Raw genomic sequence first — 18,424 nt, forward strand, 5'->3', positions numbered from 1 at the left:
GAGTAGTGGGCTGTGTAGACGGTCTCGAGCTGAGAGAAGAGAAGAGAGAGACCCAGCGACTATTTCCGGAGACCGAAAATGTCCGACGAAAAGACCGGCTATAATGCCGCTATAGTTTAATGGTTGGGCTATCAAACGAACTCTGAATGCGATGAAACTTGGCAGGCGGCCTACCTACACTATAATAAGACCACACGTCAACTCTCATCTCATTCCTAGAACATTTTTCCGGCCACTTATAAAATAATATTTCGGACATGCCGCGGGCACGTGCAAATGTGTCTGGGCTCAGAACGGACAACGGAAGGAACTGGGAAACCCGGACGGATGCAAGTTTTGAAAACATGATGATGCAATGCACATGATGACATGACAAGATGCAACATGCAAGCGAATGACAAGGCAACAACAGCGAATAACTGGCGGACACCTGGCACAACGGTCTCGGGGCGTTACAACACTCCACCACTACGAGAGGATCTCGTCCCGAGATCTAGAATGGCACCGGAGGGAAAACAGAAGAGAAAGAGGAGAGGTAAAGCTAAGTTGCTTCTTTGACAAACGAGTGAGACCAAAGAACCTTGAAAAGGTTAAGCCATATTGAGAAAAGAATATAACAGAGATAAATGAAGTTGAAAGCACTCCGGTAGGGAAGTGGAATAAGGAATTACAAATTCGGACAACACTTCGGTTGAAAAGAAAAGAAATTGAATAAGAACCTGATAAGATGAGAAGATACTTGATGACATTACAAAACACTGCCTCCGGAACTATTGAATGAATGGAACAAGAGGTAAGAAAGATCTCAGACAGCACTTTGGTTAAATGGATAATGCGAGAAAAGAATAAGGTCCTGACAACCCGAGAAGATGGGTTGAGGAGAGCAACATCACAATGCCTCCGGAACGGAAGAATAGAAGGTAGATATTTGAAATAAAGAATGGAGAAGAAGATGCCAACTTCTGCCACAAAAGAGCTTGAAAAGGTATCCTTAGGAGAAGATTCGAACGGAGTTGTTGGAAAAAAAAAACCAACAACGAAAAGAATAAGCTTGATATGGTCTTATGGAGTACATCTCAAATTATGAGGTGACAACCTACCACTCACGGGAAGAAGAATTGGATTGATAAGAACAAGGAGACAAGAAACTATTTCACCGGGAGGATAAATGAAGAGCTTGGGTCAATTATACGCCTCACAATAGCAAGATCCTTAGGGAAAGATTAAGGTGAAAAATAGCCCAAGATAACTCCAATGACGAGATTGATGGATTTAAAATACCTCATTCTTAACAACATGTGAATCATGAAACATGAACTCAAATTATCAAGAATGATATAACACCACCTCAAAAGATTAGATAGGAAGAACTGCACTCCGGATTACAAGATGAAGAATGCTTGAGCTTCTTAGCAAAGAATGTCGATGAACACTTCGACAAGGAATATAAATCCTTGATGAACCATCATGTAGAACATCTATGAAAAACTCCGGTAGCAAAAGGATGATCAAACGAAAATAAAGATGAAAAGAATAAGATTGGAGCCTGGCAACGATTTAGATGGATCTCCGTGGTGATAAAATTGCGGGAGCTTGGAACTCTTGGAAAGAAAAGATAAAGCATCTCGAACCGAGAATGTGACATGATGAACCACTCCGGAAAAGAAATTGAATAAACTTGATGAAACAACAATAAGAATTACATTATGCTTTATCCTTCACCAATTAACTTGATGACAATCGATGGCTTTGGCATACTACTTATTCTCGTAGAAAGGATTAAGATAGATAATGCGCAAACTTGAAGAGGCCTTCGATGATCCACCGGTAGGATTTGAAAGAACGGAAGTATGATAATGTAAGAAGAGGAATCTTGAACAAACCACCGTAAGAATTGAAAATGAACGAACAGAAGATAAAGAAACACCGGGAAGAATTATAAAATGAACGAAGATGCTTGAGAGGATTTAGATACATGAGAACAAAGAGATCGAGAACTGATTAGAGGATAGTTGATCGATGCACCGGTAAGATTAGGAGAACGATAACTGAAAGCTGGGAATGAATAATATTTGAAAAGATGGCCTTCGGAGGAAATAAATGGAAAACAACTCATGAAATTCTCCAGGTGGGTGAAAAGAATTCTGACAATCATAACAATTATGAGAGGATGGCAACAAGCTAGAATCACGAGTCTTGAAGAGAATGGAGCAAGATTAAAGAGAAACTCTTCTTCGGTCTTCCAAAATCTGAGAATGACGATGAGAAACACCACCATGAATTATTGAGGCACTCCGGGACAATCCCAAAAAAACAAAGAGGTTGAACCAACGATGAAAAGAAATTGAAAGATCTTGGAGAAAGGCATTTGACTGATGATAACTCATTCTTACGTCAAACTTTGACAAGAATTTGAGAGTAACGCCGGGAAAATAGAAGAGTCAGGTAAGATCCTGGCAAAAGACCTGTGGGTTAGGGCCCACTCAAAAGAAACACCGTAGAACGATTGCTCGAAAAGAGAGATAGCGCCGGTTGAATTAAATGGCTTGAATGAGATAACAAGCCCGAAATAGGTTGAACAGATCTTGAATGACAAGACGAGCCTTTTGGGATATCTTGAGCACTCCGGAACAGTAGAATAGCAAGCGGGGAATATTAAGAGGTGCACCGGCATAAGAACACATTTGAAATGAGGAAAATGATGTGATCAACAAAGCTTGACTTGAATCCACTTGAGAAGAAAGGGAATGAACAATGATGAACTTGAGGCTCCGTTAGAATCTTCATGAGAAACACCGGGTAAGAACGTTAACGGAAAGGAATGGAGAGACTTCACATGAATAAAATGGATACTTGATAAAGAAATCTGAGTCCTTGAAGAAAAACAAAGGGAGGGAGGGTGGGAAAAACAAAGACAATTTGGAATGGAAGAAACGGAAACCGTTGAGAAACTTAGAATTGATCTTGCGGATGTTGAAATGATCGGATCCACTTGAAGAGAAACACACCGGTGAAAAGGATTGACACGACAAACTCGATGATCGAGAAGGATTAGTATCCACATAGAAATATGAGAACACCACTTAGGAAAAGGTATGGAATCAACAATTGACTTCGAAGCAACTCGAATACCACAGCTCAAAATAAAAACAAAGGATTGGCTTGCAAAATAAGCCGGAACAAACATATGATAGAGATTTCGTTCGAAGTTTTCGTGGTGGGGCCTACACGGGCTCGATCGTACAGCACCATCATGTACATGGCAGTGCACATGACATACAGAGCGTCCCCGAGTCGGCATAGCCAAGGACTCTTTAAGACACAACGAGACCACTGTAAAACCAACCGTGAATAGGCGGACCACTAGACGTCGAACCCCAATTTCATATCATACATCTGTCGGAAAGATATCCTAAGAGCTACTTGAATTCCCACTTATAAACTCCTGAAATTTTCCGGTTATGCAATCAGGTGTTGGGGATACAGGGGAAGCATAATATCTCACCCAAAACTAACAAATCCTACATCCAGCTGTATCCATCCTTCAACACATAACCAAGAAACCTTTGGAAATCATCTACCTCAACCTTCGAAAAGCATCCATTATACGAGTCATGGCAATACTCCCGAACTCCCGCCCCAGTACTGGGTGGTGTCGAGGTTATCTCACCACCAACTGCATAAAAGAGATTTTCGATGTCGGCGAACTAAACCCAGGTATTCCAGAACTGCAACGATAAAATTGCGACAACAACACCTCAGAGCTCAACTCCCCGGGACACTGCCACAAAACCCCTGACAGGAGGCACCAAGACAATGTTCTCGTCACAAAACCATCGGAACGATTCCAAGATACCCGCGTGATCCTAAATTTTTTTTAGTGAAATTTGAGAAGAGAAGAGTCAAAACTCTACGTCAGGATGCCTTACCAGAGCGATGAAGGGACTGGGGAGTAAAAAGAATTCCTGAACTCTCCGATATATAATTCCTAAAAGACTCAAAACATTTCTCTAGACTCAACAACGGCTGCTAAAAACGATCAATCAGTGGGGGCTTCTAAGGTCGGGGAAGGCTTTGATTACCAACTTGTAACGCCCTCGATGCGGCTATATCTCCCACGTGTCGAAGCATGACTTAGAGGCATAACCACATTGAAAGCAATGTCGCAAGTGAGGTAATCTTCGCAAACAACCCATGTAATACAAAAGGGAAAGAGATACATAGTTGGCTTACATTCGCCACTTCACACAATTACATGAATAAAACATTACATCATCCAAATACAATCAAGGTCCGACTACGGAACCAAAATAAAAGAAGAAACCCAAATGCGACAAGGTCCCCGATCGACCCCAACTGGGCTCCACTACTGATCAACTAGAACGAAGCAACACAATGGACAAGATCTTCATCGAGCACCTCCTTGAGCTTGGTTGCGTCGCCTGCTCGGTAACATTGGCACCTGCAAGCTGGTTTTGGAAGTATCTGTGAGCCACGGGGACTCAGCAATCTCGCACCCTCGCGATCAAGACTATTTAAGCTTATGGGTAAGGTAAAGGTATGAGGAACAAACTTCAATCTTCACCTGCAACTAACAACGCTATAAGAGGGGCTGAGCAAAGCGGTAACATAGCCAAACAACGGTTTGCTAGGACAAGGTGGGTTAGCGGCTTGGTTCAACAATATGGGAGGCATGATAAGCAAGTGGTAGGTATCGCAGCATAGGCATAGCAAAAGAGCGAGAAACTAGCAAGCAAAGATAGAAGTGATTTCGAGGGTATGATCATCTTGCCTGAAATCCCGCAAGGAAGAAGAACGAGTCCATGAAGAAGACAAACGGACGTAGACGAACGGGTCCTCACAAACGTGACGTTATCGGAACCGACCCGAAGAAGCAAACACCGGAAAGAAGCACACAACATAGTAAACAACCATCACATAAGCATGGCACGTTGCGCAAACAAGTATGATGCATGTCCGGTTTAAATATGCATGACATGGCAAAATGCACAAACAACACTACAACTTAAGTGGAGCTCAATATGCATCGGGGTGCATATTGCCAAAACACCACATAACGTATTTAGTTCGATCTTGTTTATGTACCCAACAATATTAAATGTTGATTAACATGGCAAGAGGGTGAAGCAAAGTAAAACTACCTATCTAGGCAAGTTTAAATGAGGCCGGAAATAACGAACAACAATTCCCGTAAATCCCCATGTGCATATATTAGGTTTGGTCCTGTTCTGCCCTAAACCATATTTTATAGTTATTAAACATGCAAGATGATGCCACCATGTTAAACTAGGCAAAATTCTACCCCATTTACATATAAAGTTCATTAAATTCGGAGTTACGGTTATTTAGTTATGAATTAAAGCATTTTAACATGGCATAGGAGCAAATTTAAACAAACATCATTTTAGACATTTTAAACATGGATGAAAGTGGCATATAATTAACCTACACATAATTCTAAGAAAGTTTCATATATAATTCATTTTAATCCGATGCACCAATTGGGAGTTATTATATGCATGTTGCCTAGGGACTTTTCTATAAAACAGTAAAACCTGAGATATAAAACAAATCGGCCAGGACTGAAAAAAAACGCTCATGGGCTGGAACTGGCCGGCCCAACAGTGGAAGGGGGAAAAAATGAGGCGCTGGGGATGGCCTCACCATGGGCCAAGCCCAGATCGGGGGGAGAGGCCCAGGCAGGCCGGCTCTGGAGGGGAATCAGGCTGGCCTTGGCGCTGGATGCGGTCAACGAGCGGGCGAGCGGGCACGCCTGATCCTGAACCGCTGCTCACAGCAGGGGAAGGAGAGGCTGGCGCTGGTCCTGGCACGGGCGAGACAGGAAGCAGGGTGAGGCGGCACTGCTTGAAGGGAGGTTCGATGAGACGGGCCTGTAGGCGGCTTACGGCGGCAGGGACCCACCGGATCTGACGAGGGAAGCCGGTTCCCGATGGTTGGAGTCGAACAAGACGACGATGGCTTGGCTCCTGCGCAGAAATACAGAGAGCAAGCTATAAGGGAAGGAGGAATAGAAACGGAGGAAGGGAGGAGCTGGAGGCCGGGAACGCGACCTGGGCGACGTCGCGGAGTAGGGGTCGCCGGCGATGCGGTGGGCTCCGGTGGAGGAGAAGAAGACTGCAGGGGCGGAGGACTTGGGCAGACGGGAGGAGCAGGCCGCGGGACTTGGGCTCCATGGCCACGGCGAGGTTCCTGCGGATGGAGGTCAGCGCGGCTAGGCGCTACACTTGCCGACGCGGACGACAGAAACACGGTGGCGCTGGCATCGAATTCATGGCGCGGCTGGGCAGCGACGGGTCTTGGCGCTAGAGTGGTCGTGGAGCTCAAGGACGACGACGTCCGGGTGCCATGGCTGTCTTCTTGTCCAGAACGAGAGAGAGAGATGAGAGAAACGGGAGAGGAAACGAGGAGCAGAGGAGGAGCGACGACGGGGTTGGCCTGCGGTGGATGCTGCTGTGATTTGGGCGGCGCTGAAAAACAGGGAGGGGTCAGAGAGGATTTGGATCGGGAGGAGTGCGGCTCTGGTTGGCTAGGCGATGGGATCGAGGGAGATTGTGTGAGGGGATCCCGAGAGGATTAGTGGCGGCGGCCGAGAGGGATGGATGGGACAACTCCCCTAGAAATTAGGGTTGACTGTTTATATAGGTAGGTTGGTTAGGTTAGGGGCTACTCGGTCCATCCGATCGTAATCGGACGATCCCGGATAAAATAGCTAGGGAGTCCAAATAAGAAAACAGTGATGTTTTGTAGACGTTTGGGGATGATCCGGACACAACGGTAGCGACAGCCCGAGTCGGGTCCGGGACAGCTTTCGGGCGCGCGCGAGGAGGGTCGCGGGCTGACGAGAGAGGTTAGGTAGGGCCTGGCGCTGAGTAGAGGGCTGTGTAGACGGTCTCGAGCTGAGAGAAGAGAAGAGAGAGACCCGGCGACTCTTTCCGGAGACCAAAAACGTCCGACGAAAAGACCGGCTATAATGCCGCTATAGTTTAACGGTTGGGCTATCAAACGAACTCCGAATGCGATGAAACTTGGCAGGCGGCCTACCTACACTATAATAAGACCACACGTCACCTCTCATCTCATTCCGAGAACATTTTTCCGGCCACTTATAAAATAATATTTCGGACATGCCGCGGGTGCGTGCAAATGTGTCTGGGCTCAGAACGGACAACTGAAGGAACTGGGAAACCCGGACGGATGCAAGTTTTGAAAACATGATGATGCAATGCACATGATGACATGACAAGATGCAACATGCAAGCGAATGACAAGGCAACAACAGCGAATAACTGGCGGACACCTGGCACAACGGTCTCGGGGCGTTACACATGGACATGTGCGTGAAAGTTTTAGGCCTTGTGCCATCCCGGTCATTCTTGTGCCAAAGCAAGACGGTAGCTTTCGCATGTGCTCCGATTGTAGACCTATCAATGCTATCACCGTTCGTTATTGGTACCCCATTCCACGCCTTGATGATATGCTTGATGAACTTAGTGGTGCCACTATATTTTCCAAAATTGATCTTAAGAGTGGTTATTATCAAATCCTCATACAAGAGGGTGATGAATGGAAAACCGCTTTCAAAACCGAGTTTGGCTTGTATGAATGGTTAGTCATGCCTATGGGTCTCTCGGAAGCACCGAGTACTTTTATGAATCTTATGAATCATGTCTTTCGCCCTTACATTGGTGTGTTTGTTGTGGTCTACTTCGATGATATCCTTGTTTTTAGCAAGTCTCTCAAAGAATATGTCACCCATGTTCGAACCGTTTTGCAAACTCTTCGAAAAGGGCATCTCTATGCTAATATGGAGAAATGCCTTTTTGGCGTTGACAAGCTCGTTTTATTGGGTTTTGTTGTATCTTCTAAGGGTGTTCATGTTGATGAGTCCAAGATCAATGCTATCAAGACTTGGCCAAAACCAACCAACTTGCTTCAAGTGCGTAGTTTTCTTGGCCTTGCGGGTTTCTATTGTCGCTTTGTGAAAGATTTTAGCACCATTGCTTCGCCTTTGCATGATTTGAGCAAGAAGAATGTGCCTTTTGTTACGGGACCATCCCAAGATACCGCTTTCAATGAGCTTAAGAATTTTCTTACTCATGCTCCTGTGCTTGCTTTACCAAACTTTGACAAACCCTTTGAGATTCACTGCCATGCTAGTGGTAATAGCATAGGAGGTGTGTTAACGTAAGAGAAGCGCCCCATAGCTTACTTTAGTGAGAAACTCTCCGGCGCGCAACCTAATTACCCCATATATGACAAAGAGCTATATGCTTTAGTCCGCGTTTTGCATGAATGGGAACACTATCTTCGCCCTCATGAGTTTATCATTCATACCGATCATGAAACGCTCAAGTATCTTAAGGGCCAAACCAAGTTGAACAAACGCCATGCTAAATGGAGTGAATTTATTGAGTCTTTTCCTTATGTCATCAAGTACATTAAAGGTAAAGAAAACATTGTGGCAGATGCCCTTTCCCGCATATGCATGCTTGTTACTCAACTTGAATTGAATGTCATTGGCTTTGAGCATATAAAAGACTTTTATGAGCATGATCCTACTTTTGCTACTCCTTATGCCAAGTGTTTGACGCACACCTCTTGGGAACGCTATTACATCAAAGATGGATATCTTATGAGAGCTAACAAGCTTTGCATCCCCGAGTCTTCTCTTCATTTGTTGCTTTTGCAGGAATCTCATGCAGGAGGCTTAATGGGACATTTTGGACGAGACAAGTCGTTCGCGACGCTCTCAAAGAACTACTTTTGGCCCAAGATGTTTCGTGAAATCAACCGCTTCACCAACCGATGCTCTACATGCCGCAAAGCTAAGTCTAATGCTCAATCCCATGGCCTTTACATGCCTCTACCGATTCCATACCAACCAAGGGAAGACATTAGCATGGATTTCGTACATGGATTGCCTAGGACTCGCAATGGAAAGGATTCGGTATTTGTCGTTGTGCACCATTTCTCCAAGATGGACCATTTCATTCCTTGCAACAAGATAGACGATGCTTCACATGTTGCCAATCTCTTTTGTAGGGAAATATTGCGTCTTCATGGAGTTCCAAAGACGGTCGTCTCGGACCACGACGTCAAGTTCCTAAGCTACTTTTGGAAGACCTTATGCGCCAAGCTCGGAATCAAGCTACTCTTCTCCATGGCTTACCATCCTCAAACCGACGGCCAAATGGAGGTGACCAACCGCACACTCTCCGCTCTACTTCGAGTACTCATCAAGAAGAACATCAAGGAGTGGGAGGAGTGTCTACCTATCACCGAGTTCGCCTACAACCGCGCAAGACATTCAACAACCGGCAAGTCCCCCTTCGAGGTCATCTACAGATTCAACCCTTTGTCCCCATTGGACATTCTCCCTCTACCGCTACAAGAGTGCATCAATATGGACGCAAGTGCACGTGTGAACCATCTCAAGAAGGTGCATGAAGATACAAGGCTCTACATCGAGCGCCAAGTACAATGACTTCCGACCAAGCTCAACATCAACAAGCACCCCATGGTCTTCAACATTGGTGATCTCGTGTGGCTACACCTTCGCAAGGACCGCTTTCCCCAAGAACGCAAGTCCAAACTTTGACCATGAGCGGACGGACCCTTCAAGGTGCTTGCACGCTACAACGACAATGCTTACAAGATCGACATCCCCACGCGACAAGTACTCCGTGAGCGACATCTTCAACATCAAAGATCTCTCGCCCTACCATGGTGATGAGGATTTTGATCCAAGGACGGATCTTCCAAAAGGGAGGGGAGATGATGCGGAGCATCCCATGATCATCCCCATGGATGCACCTACACCTCCAATGACACCACTTGGACCAATGAGAAGAGTCGAGCCAAGGCTATCGAAGATAAGGCGAACTCACTCCTCTCCGAACCTCCACTTTCTATGCATGAGCATGGATACTACCTAAGTTCGAGTTGTTTGCATGATTAGGTACCAAGAGGACCCTCCCGAAGATGCACATGAAGATGTACAAGTCCCCAAGTTCACGGATGAAGAGAACCATCAGAAGGAGTCAAGTACACCTCCCAGGCCTCGGACATCCGGCCACGACCACGGACGTCCGGCCCCTGGAGCTCCTCCCACCACAGCCGCGCAGCCGCCAGAAGCTACAGGCCCCGGAAATACGGCCTCGCTAGCCTGGACATCCGGCCTTTCCCGAGCCCCCGGATATCCGGCCCCCAGCCCGGAAATCCGGACCCCTCCGAACCCGAGAGCAACAAAGCCCATCGCTCCAGCCCGGACATCCGGCCTCCTCAGCCCGGACATCCGGTGCCGCGTGAAAGCCCGGACGTCCGGCCTCCCCTGTTTGCGCACAGTGAAGGGCTGAGGCCCGTGTACCCCTTCTCCCCCCTAGACTACATATACTCCACCTTGTCCAACTTTCTAGCGTTAGCAAATGATTAGCTCATATTTTGTGCGAGAGCTTTGCTCATCCACTTGGATACCTTCTCCTTGGAGATTCGAGCCTCCACCGGAGAAGATCCCCCAAGCGGATTCAAGACCCCTTTTAGGGAAGAACTCAAGACCTCCTCACGGAGAAGACCGGCTACCCTTGTATCGTCCTTAGTTTTCCATGGATAGTGTATCTTTCCTTATGTACTCGAGGATCTAGCACATGTGTGACTTATTCGTGTTGGTTTAGTGTTTCCTCTTGTGTTTCCCCTTGTGTTTTCCCTCTTTTCCCCTCGTGTTCCTCGTGTTCTTCGCGGGATCCGCTCCTTTCGTGAAAGATCGGCCGATTAGGGTTCCACCCTACATCAGAATTCCTTTTTAGTTGTAGCAAAATTTCTTTGAGCATTGTCTAGAGTTTTACTAGCATAATGAATGACATTGAGTTTCTTATCAACTCTTTGTCCTAGAACAGCACCAACAACATAATCACTAGCATCACACATAATTTCAAAAGGCAAGTTCCAATCAGGTGGATGAACAATAGGTGCAGAAAATAAAGCTTTCTTAAGTGTTTCAAAGGCTTCTAAACAATCATCATCAAAAACAAAAGGAATATCCTTCTACAAGAGATTAGTGAGAGGCCTAGAAATTTTTGAAAAGTCTTTGATAAATCTCCTATAGAAACCAGCATGACCTAGGAAACTATGAATACCTTTTATATCTTTAGGACATGGCATTTTCTCAATTGCATCAACCTTAGCTTGGTCCACTTCAATTCCTCTTTCAGAAATTTTATGACCCAAGACAATGCCTTCATTAACCATAAAGTGGCACTTCTCCCAATTCAAGACAAGATTTGTTTGTTCACATCTCTGCAAAACTCGATCAAGATTGCTTAAACAATCATGAAAAGACTTCCCATAAACAGAAAAGTCATCCATGAAAACCTCAACAATCTTTTCACAATAGCCAGAGAATATAGCAGTCATACATCTTTGAAAGGTAGCAGGTGCATTACATAAACCAAAAGGCATACATCTATAAGCATAAGTTCCAAAGGGACAAGTAAAAGTGGTCTTTTCTTGATCAGGTTGAGAAACGGGTATTTGTGAAAAGCCCGAATATCCATCAAGGAAGCAAACGTGTGTGCGCTTAGATAATCTTTCAAGCATTTGATCAATAAAAGGCAAAGGGTAATGATCTTTTCTAGTTGCTTTGTTTAATTTTCTAAAATCAATTACCATTCTATAGCCTGTGACAATTCTTTGTGGAATAAGTTCATTCTTATCATTAGGAACAACAATTATACCTCCTTTCTTAGGAACACAATGAACATGACTTACGCATCTACTATCAGCTATGGGATAGATTATACCTGCTTCCAGAAGTTTTAATATTTCCATGCTTACCACTTCATTTTCGGATTTAACCGACGTTGGTGATCAACAACGGGTTTAGCACCAGGTTCCATATTAATTTTATGATGGCATATAGTGGGACTAATGCCCTTTAAATCATCAAGAGTATATCCAATAGCAGCCCGGTGCTTCCTTAGAACTTTCAATAATCTTTCTTCTTCATGTTCTGAAAGGTTAGCACTAATAATAACAGGATATATCTTCTTTTCATCAAGATAAGCATATTTCAAAGTGTCTGGCAATTGTTTTAATTCAAACACAGGATCACCTTTAGGTGGAGGAGGACCTCTAGAGTTTCAATAGGCAAATTGTGTTTAAGTAGAGGACATTGTTCAAAGAAAATTTTATCTATTTCATTTCTTTCATGCATATGTAAATCATTTTCGTGGTCTAGCAAATATTGTTCTAAAGGATCAGTAGGTGGTACAACAATAGAAGCAAGACCAATTAATTCATCCTTACTAGGTAATTCTTTTTCATGAAGATTTCTACTAAACTTGGAAAAATTAAACTCATGAGACTCATCACCAAAGCTAACACCAACAGTTTGTTTCTTACAGTCTATCTTAGCATTAACTGTATTCAAGAAAGGTCTACCAAAGATAATGGGACAAAAGTCATCTTGTGGGGAACCAAGAACAAGAAAATCAGTAGGGTATTTTATTTTCCCACACAAGACTTCAACGTCTCTAACAATCCCAAATGGTGATATGGTGTCTCTATTAGCCAGTTTAATAGTAACATCTATTTCTTCTAACTCTGCAGGAGCTATGTCTTTCGTAATTTCTTGATATAAGGTGTAAGGAATAGCACTCACACTAGCACCCATGTCACATAAACCATGATAATAGTGATCCCCTATTTTAACTGGGATGACAGGCATGCCAACAACAGGTCTATGTTTATCTTTCTTATCAGGTTTTGCAATTCTAGCAGCTTCTTCACAGAAGTAAATAACATGTCCATCCATATCTTCTTCCAATAGATCTTTAACCATAGCAATACTAGGTTCAGCTTTAATTTGTTCATCAGATTTAGGTGTTCTAATGTAGCTTTTGTTAACCACAGTTGAGACTTTAGCATGTTCCTTTATCCTAACAGGGAAAGGTGGTTTCTCAATATAAGCAGAAGGAACAACTGGATCAACATTATAAAGTATAGTTTCTTCTTTAACTGGTACTGGTTCTTTAATTTCTTATTTAATAGGTGGGTGGTATTTAAACCACTTCTCCTTAGGGAGTTCAACATGAGTAGCAAAAGATTCACAAAAGGAGGGTACTACCTCAGAGTCAAGTCCATATTTAGTGCTAAACTTTTGAAAAGCTTCAGTATCCATAAAAGATTTAACACAATCATACTAAAGTTTAATACCTGACTCTTTACCTTTGTCGAGTTGCCAATCTTCAGAGTTGCGTTTAATTCTTTCCAAAAGATCCCACCGGAATTCAATAGTCTTCTTCATAAAGTTACCAACACAAGAAGTATCAAGCATGGTTTGATCATTACGAGAAAGCCGAGCATAAAAATTCTGGATAATAATTTCCCTTGAGAGCTCATGATTGGGGCACGGATATAACATTGAATTAAGCCTCCCCAAGCTAGAGCGATACTTTCTCCTTCACGAGGCCAAACATTACATATATAATTCCGATCACGATGAACTAGATGCATAGGATAAATTTTTTGGTGGAACTCCAATTTCAAACGATTCCAATTCCATGATCCAATATCATCGCATAGTCTATACCATGCCAATGATTTTCCCTTCAAAGATAAAGGGAAAACCTTCTTCATAAAGTTATCCCCGGGTAAACCTGCAAGCTTAAACAATCCACAAATTTGTTCCATATATATCAAGTGCATATCAGGATGTTCGGTTCCATCTCCTGCATAAGGATTAGCTAGCAGTTGTTCTATCATACCTGAAGGAATTTCATATTCAACATTTTCAGTAGGTGTAGTAGGTTGAGGGGTAGCTAATTGTGGTTCTGGACAAGGTGAAGATACCTCGAACAAACCCCTAAAAGGATTGTTTTCCATAGTAACAAGTGACAATAAATTTCAACACACTATATAAGTGTTTCTTTACCAAATTCCACTTACCGAAGGCGCTTCACTCGACGGAAATGGTGCCAAAAAATAGGCTTGATGATCCACAAGTATAGGGGATCAATTTTAGCTCTTTTCGATAAGTAAGAGTGTCGAACCTAACGAGGAGCAGAAGGAAATGACAAGTAGTTTCCAGTAAGGTGATGTCTGCAAGTGCTGAAATTGTAAGTAGCAGGGTAGTTTGATAGTAAGATAATTTGTAACGAGCAAGTAACAATAGTAGTAACAAAAGTGCAGCAAGGTAGCCCAATCCTTTTGAGGCAAAGGACAGGCCAAAACGGTCTCTTATAATAAGCAAAGCGTTCTTGGGGGTACACAGGAATTTGATCTAGTCACTTTCATCATGTTGGTTTGATCCGTGTTCGCTACTTTGATAATTTGATATGTGGGTGGACCAGTGCTTAGGTGTTGTTCTTACTTGAACAAACATCCTACTTATGATTAACCCTCTCACAAGCATCTACAAGTACGAGAAAAGTATTAAGAATAAATTCTAACCATAGCATTAAACTTTGGGATCCAATCGGTCCCTTACGAAATAGCGCATAAACTGGGGTTTAAGCTTCTGTCACTCTCGCAACCCATCATCTAATTGCTACTCCACAATGCATTCCCTTAGGCCCAAATATGGTGAAGTGTCATGTAGTCGACATTCACATGACACCACTAGGGAATCACAACATACATACTATCAAAATATAGAACACATATCAAATTCACATGATTACTTGCAACATGAGTTCTCCCATGACCTCAAGAACAAATGTAACTACTCACAAATGATAAACATTCTAATGACCAGAGGTGTATTAAATAGCATACTGGATCTGAACATATAGTCTTCCACCAAATAAACCATATAGTAATCAACTACAAGATGTAATCAACACTACTAGTCACCCACAAGTACCAATCTATAGTTCCGGTAACAAGATTGAACACAAGAGATGAACTAGGGTTTGAGAGGAGATGGTGCTGTTGAAGATGTTGATGGAGATTGCCCTCCCCAAGATGGGAGAGTTGTTGGTGATGATGACGACGATGATTTCCCCCACTGGGAGGGAAGTTCCCTCGGCGGAATCACTCCATCGGAGGGCAAAAGTGTTCCTGCCCAAGTTTCGCCTCAAGGAAGCGGCGCTTCGTCCCGAAAGTCCTCTCCTTATTTTTTCTAGGTCAAAATGACTTATATACCAAAAGATGGGCACCGGAGGTGGGCCGAGGAGGCCACAACCCCCAGGGCATGCCAGGGGGCCCTGACGCACCCAAGTGCGTTGTGCCCACCTGATGGCCCCCTCTGGTAGTTATTTGCTCCAATAACTCTTATATATTCCATAAAAAATCCCGTGAAGTTTCAACTCATTTGGAGTTGTGCAGAATAGGTAGCCTAACATAGCTTTTCCAGGTCCAGATTTCCAGCTGCCAGAACTCTCCCCCTTGGTGTGTACCTTGCATATTATGAGAGAAAAGGCATTAGAATTACTCCAAAAAGCATTATTATGGATGAAAACATTATAAACAATAGTAAGAAAACATGATGCAAAATGGACGTATCAAGGTGCCAGAGCTCAAAGCGAAAAACTTAGAGATAATAACATTTTGGGAGGTGTATCCTTCCCACCAACGAAAATGACTTAGAGTTCCCAACACTTTCCATGCTAGATATATCATAGGCGGTTCCCAAACAGAAAATAAAGTTTATTCCTTTTTCAACCATACTTTCACTTTCCATGGCTAGCCGTATCCACGGTTTCCTTCCATACCAGCACTTTATAAGGAATTTATTATTTGACAACATAAAATAAATTCATTTATCATTTCGGGACTGGGCATCCCTAATACCTTTGCCTTACTCTCGTGCAATGACAAGTGAATAAACACTCATCATGAGAATAACACATCTAGCATGGAAATTATTAGCCACCCCTCATCGCTCCGCGAGCGAAACAAACACACAAAAGAGAAGTTTATTTTGAAAATTAGAGGTGGGACATACAAATTTGCTTAGAATGGCAAAAGAATACCGCATATAGGTAGATATAGTGGAATGTGGCAAAACTGGTTTAAAGGTTTTTGGATGCACAAGTAGAGATCATACTTAGTGCAAAATGAAGGCTAGCAAAAGATTGAGAAGCGACCAACCAAGAAACGAATAATCTCATAAGCAACATTAAGCATAATTAACACCGAATAATGCACCACAAGTAGGATATAATTTCATTGCATAATTATTGACTTTCGTGCTTGCATAGGGAATCACAAACCTTAACACCAATATTCTTACTAAAGCATAATTACTCATCAACATAACTCACATATCACATCATCATATCTCAAAACTATTACTAAGAATCAAGTTTATTTTGTCCAATGATCTTCATGAAAGTTTTTATTTTATCCTTCTTGGATATCTATTACTTTGGAACTAATTTTTATGTGTTGCTTTTGATAAGCTCCAACAAATATAAGTGAAGATCATGAGCATAACTTTTTTCTTTCTCTCAAATTAATTTAAGTAAAGTAAGAGAGAATTTATTGAAAATTTAATAACTCTCAAATAAATTTAAGTGAAGCAAGAGAGAATTTCTTCAAAAATACTAAGCACACCGTGCTCAAAAATATATAAGTGAAGCACTAGAGCAAGTCCATAGCTTAAAAAAATGTAAGTGAAGCATAAAGAGCAATTGTAACAAGTCATGACATGATTTTGGCTCTCTTAAATAGGCGTGTCTGGCAAGGAATCAAGACTTAAAACACAAAATAAAACAAGCAAAGACTCTATCATACAAGACGCTCCAAGCAAAACACATAGTATGTGACGAATAAAAATATAGCTTCGAGTAAAATACCGATGGTCGTTAGAAGAAAGAGGGGATACCACTCGGGGCATCCCCAAGCTTAGTTGCTTTCAAATAATCATGGCGATATCCAGGAAATGATCATTACATAGGCATCGTGTCCAAGATTAGTAGATCGACTCCTGCCTGCATCTACTACTATTACTCCACACCTCAACCTCTATCCAGCATGCATCTAGTGTATTAAGTTCATGGAGAAACAGAGTAGTGCAATAAGAACGATGACATGATGTAGACAAGATCTATCTATTTAGAGATAGACCCCATCGTTTTATCCTTAGTAGCAACGAGACATACGTGTCGGTTCCCCTTCTGCCACTGGGATCAAGCACCGTAAAATCGAACCCACTACAAAGCACCTCTTCCCATTGCAAGATAAATAGATCAAGTTGGCCAAACAAAACCCACATATTGGAGAAGAAATACGAGGCTATAAGAAATCATGCATAAAAGAGATCAAAGAAACTCAAAGTTCATCGATCCCAACAAACACACCACAAAAAGTGTTACATCATATGGATCTCCAAGAGACCATTGTATTGAGAATTCGGCGAGAGAGAGAGAGAGAGGAAGCCATCTAGCTACTAACTACGGACCCGGAGTGTAACATCCCAATTTTCAATTTCGATGTTAATCATTAAGTCATCATATGCATCCATGCTCTTTGCATTTTGAATTTGGTTTATTTGGCTATTTTGATCCAATAGACCTTAAGAAACTCAAGGACCAATTGAGAGAGTTGGAGCTTGTCACAAAAATCCTTTTTTGAATTTCCAAAATTGGTAAGTTGGATCAAAGTGATTTTTATTTGAAATTATTTTTCAATTATTTCAAAATAAATAAAACAATGAGAGAAGATAATATGACTTCTTCAAAATGGAGGAAAGAATGGAAATTTAATTTTGAATAAAAATAAATATTTTATTTGAGATTTTATTCGGTTAAATTAGGGAAATTTGCATTTTTGAAAATTGCATTTTAGCTCAGAAAAGATGTTCACGTGGCCATAAATATTAGTTGAGGACCGCAAAAATTATTTTTGGGATTTTGGATTTTTATTTATTTTATTTTGTATTTTTCCTTTTCGGCAAAATTATTTATTTATTTTTTCCTTTCGGACCGAACTGGGCCAAATGCCCAGCCGGCCCGCACCGCCGTCGCCTTCCCCGCGCGCGCCGCCATGGCCGTGGCCGAGCCGGAGTCCGACTCCGCCGCCGCCTTGCCCCTTCCCCAAGCTGGCTCTCCCTCCTTCTTAAATAGCCACCGCCCCCTCTCCCCAAGCCACCCCAAGCCGCCGCGTCGCCGTCGTCGAACGTCCCCGCCGCCGCTTGTGCTCACCGCGTCGCGCCACGCCTCCGCCGCTGCTCACGCCGTCGCCGCCACTGCTCGTGCCGCCACTCCCCCATGTCGCCCAACGTCACTGCCGCCGCCTCGTCGGAGCACCACGCTGCCGCCTATTCATCTCCCCCGAACCGGTATAAACCGATTTAACCCGACCGGTTTTTTTAAAAGATCGTTTTTTTCCTTTTTTCGGTTTATTATTTAGGTTTTGTTAAATAGCAAGCGTTCACCCGATTAGA

Source organism: Triticum urartu, chromosome 7A, assembly GCF_056163025.1.
Source record: "Triticum urartu cultivar PI428250 chromosome 7A, HENAU_Tu73, whole genome shotgun sequence".
In the NCBI taxonomy this organism is placed as follows: domain Eukaryota; kingdom Viridiplantae; phylum Streptophyta; class Magnoliopsida; order Poales; family Poaceae; genus Triticum; species Triticum urartu.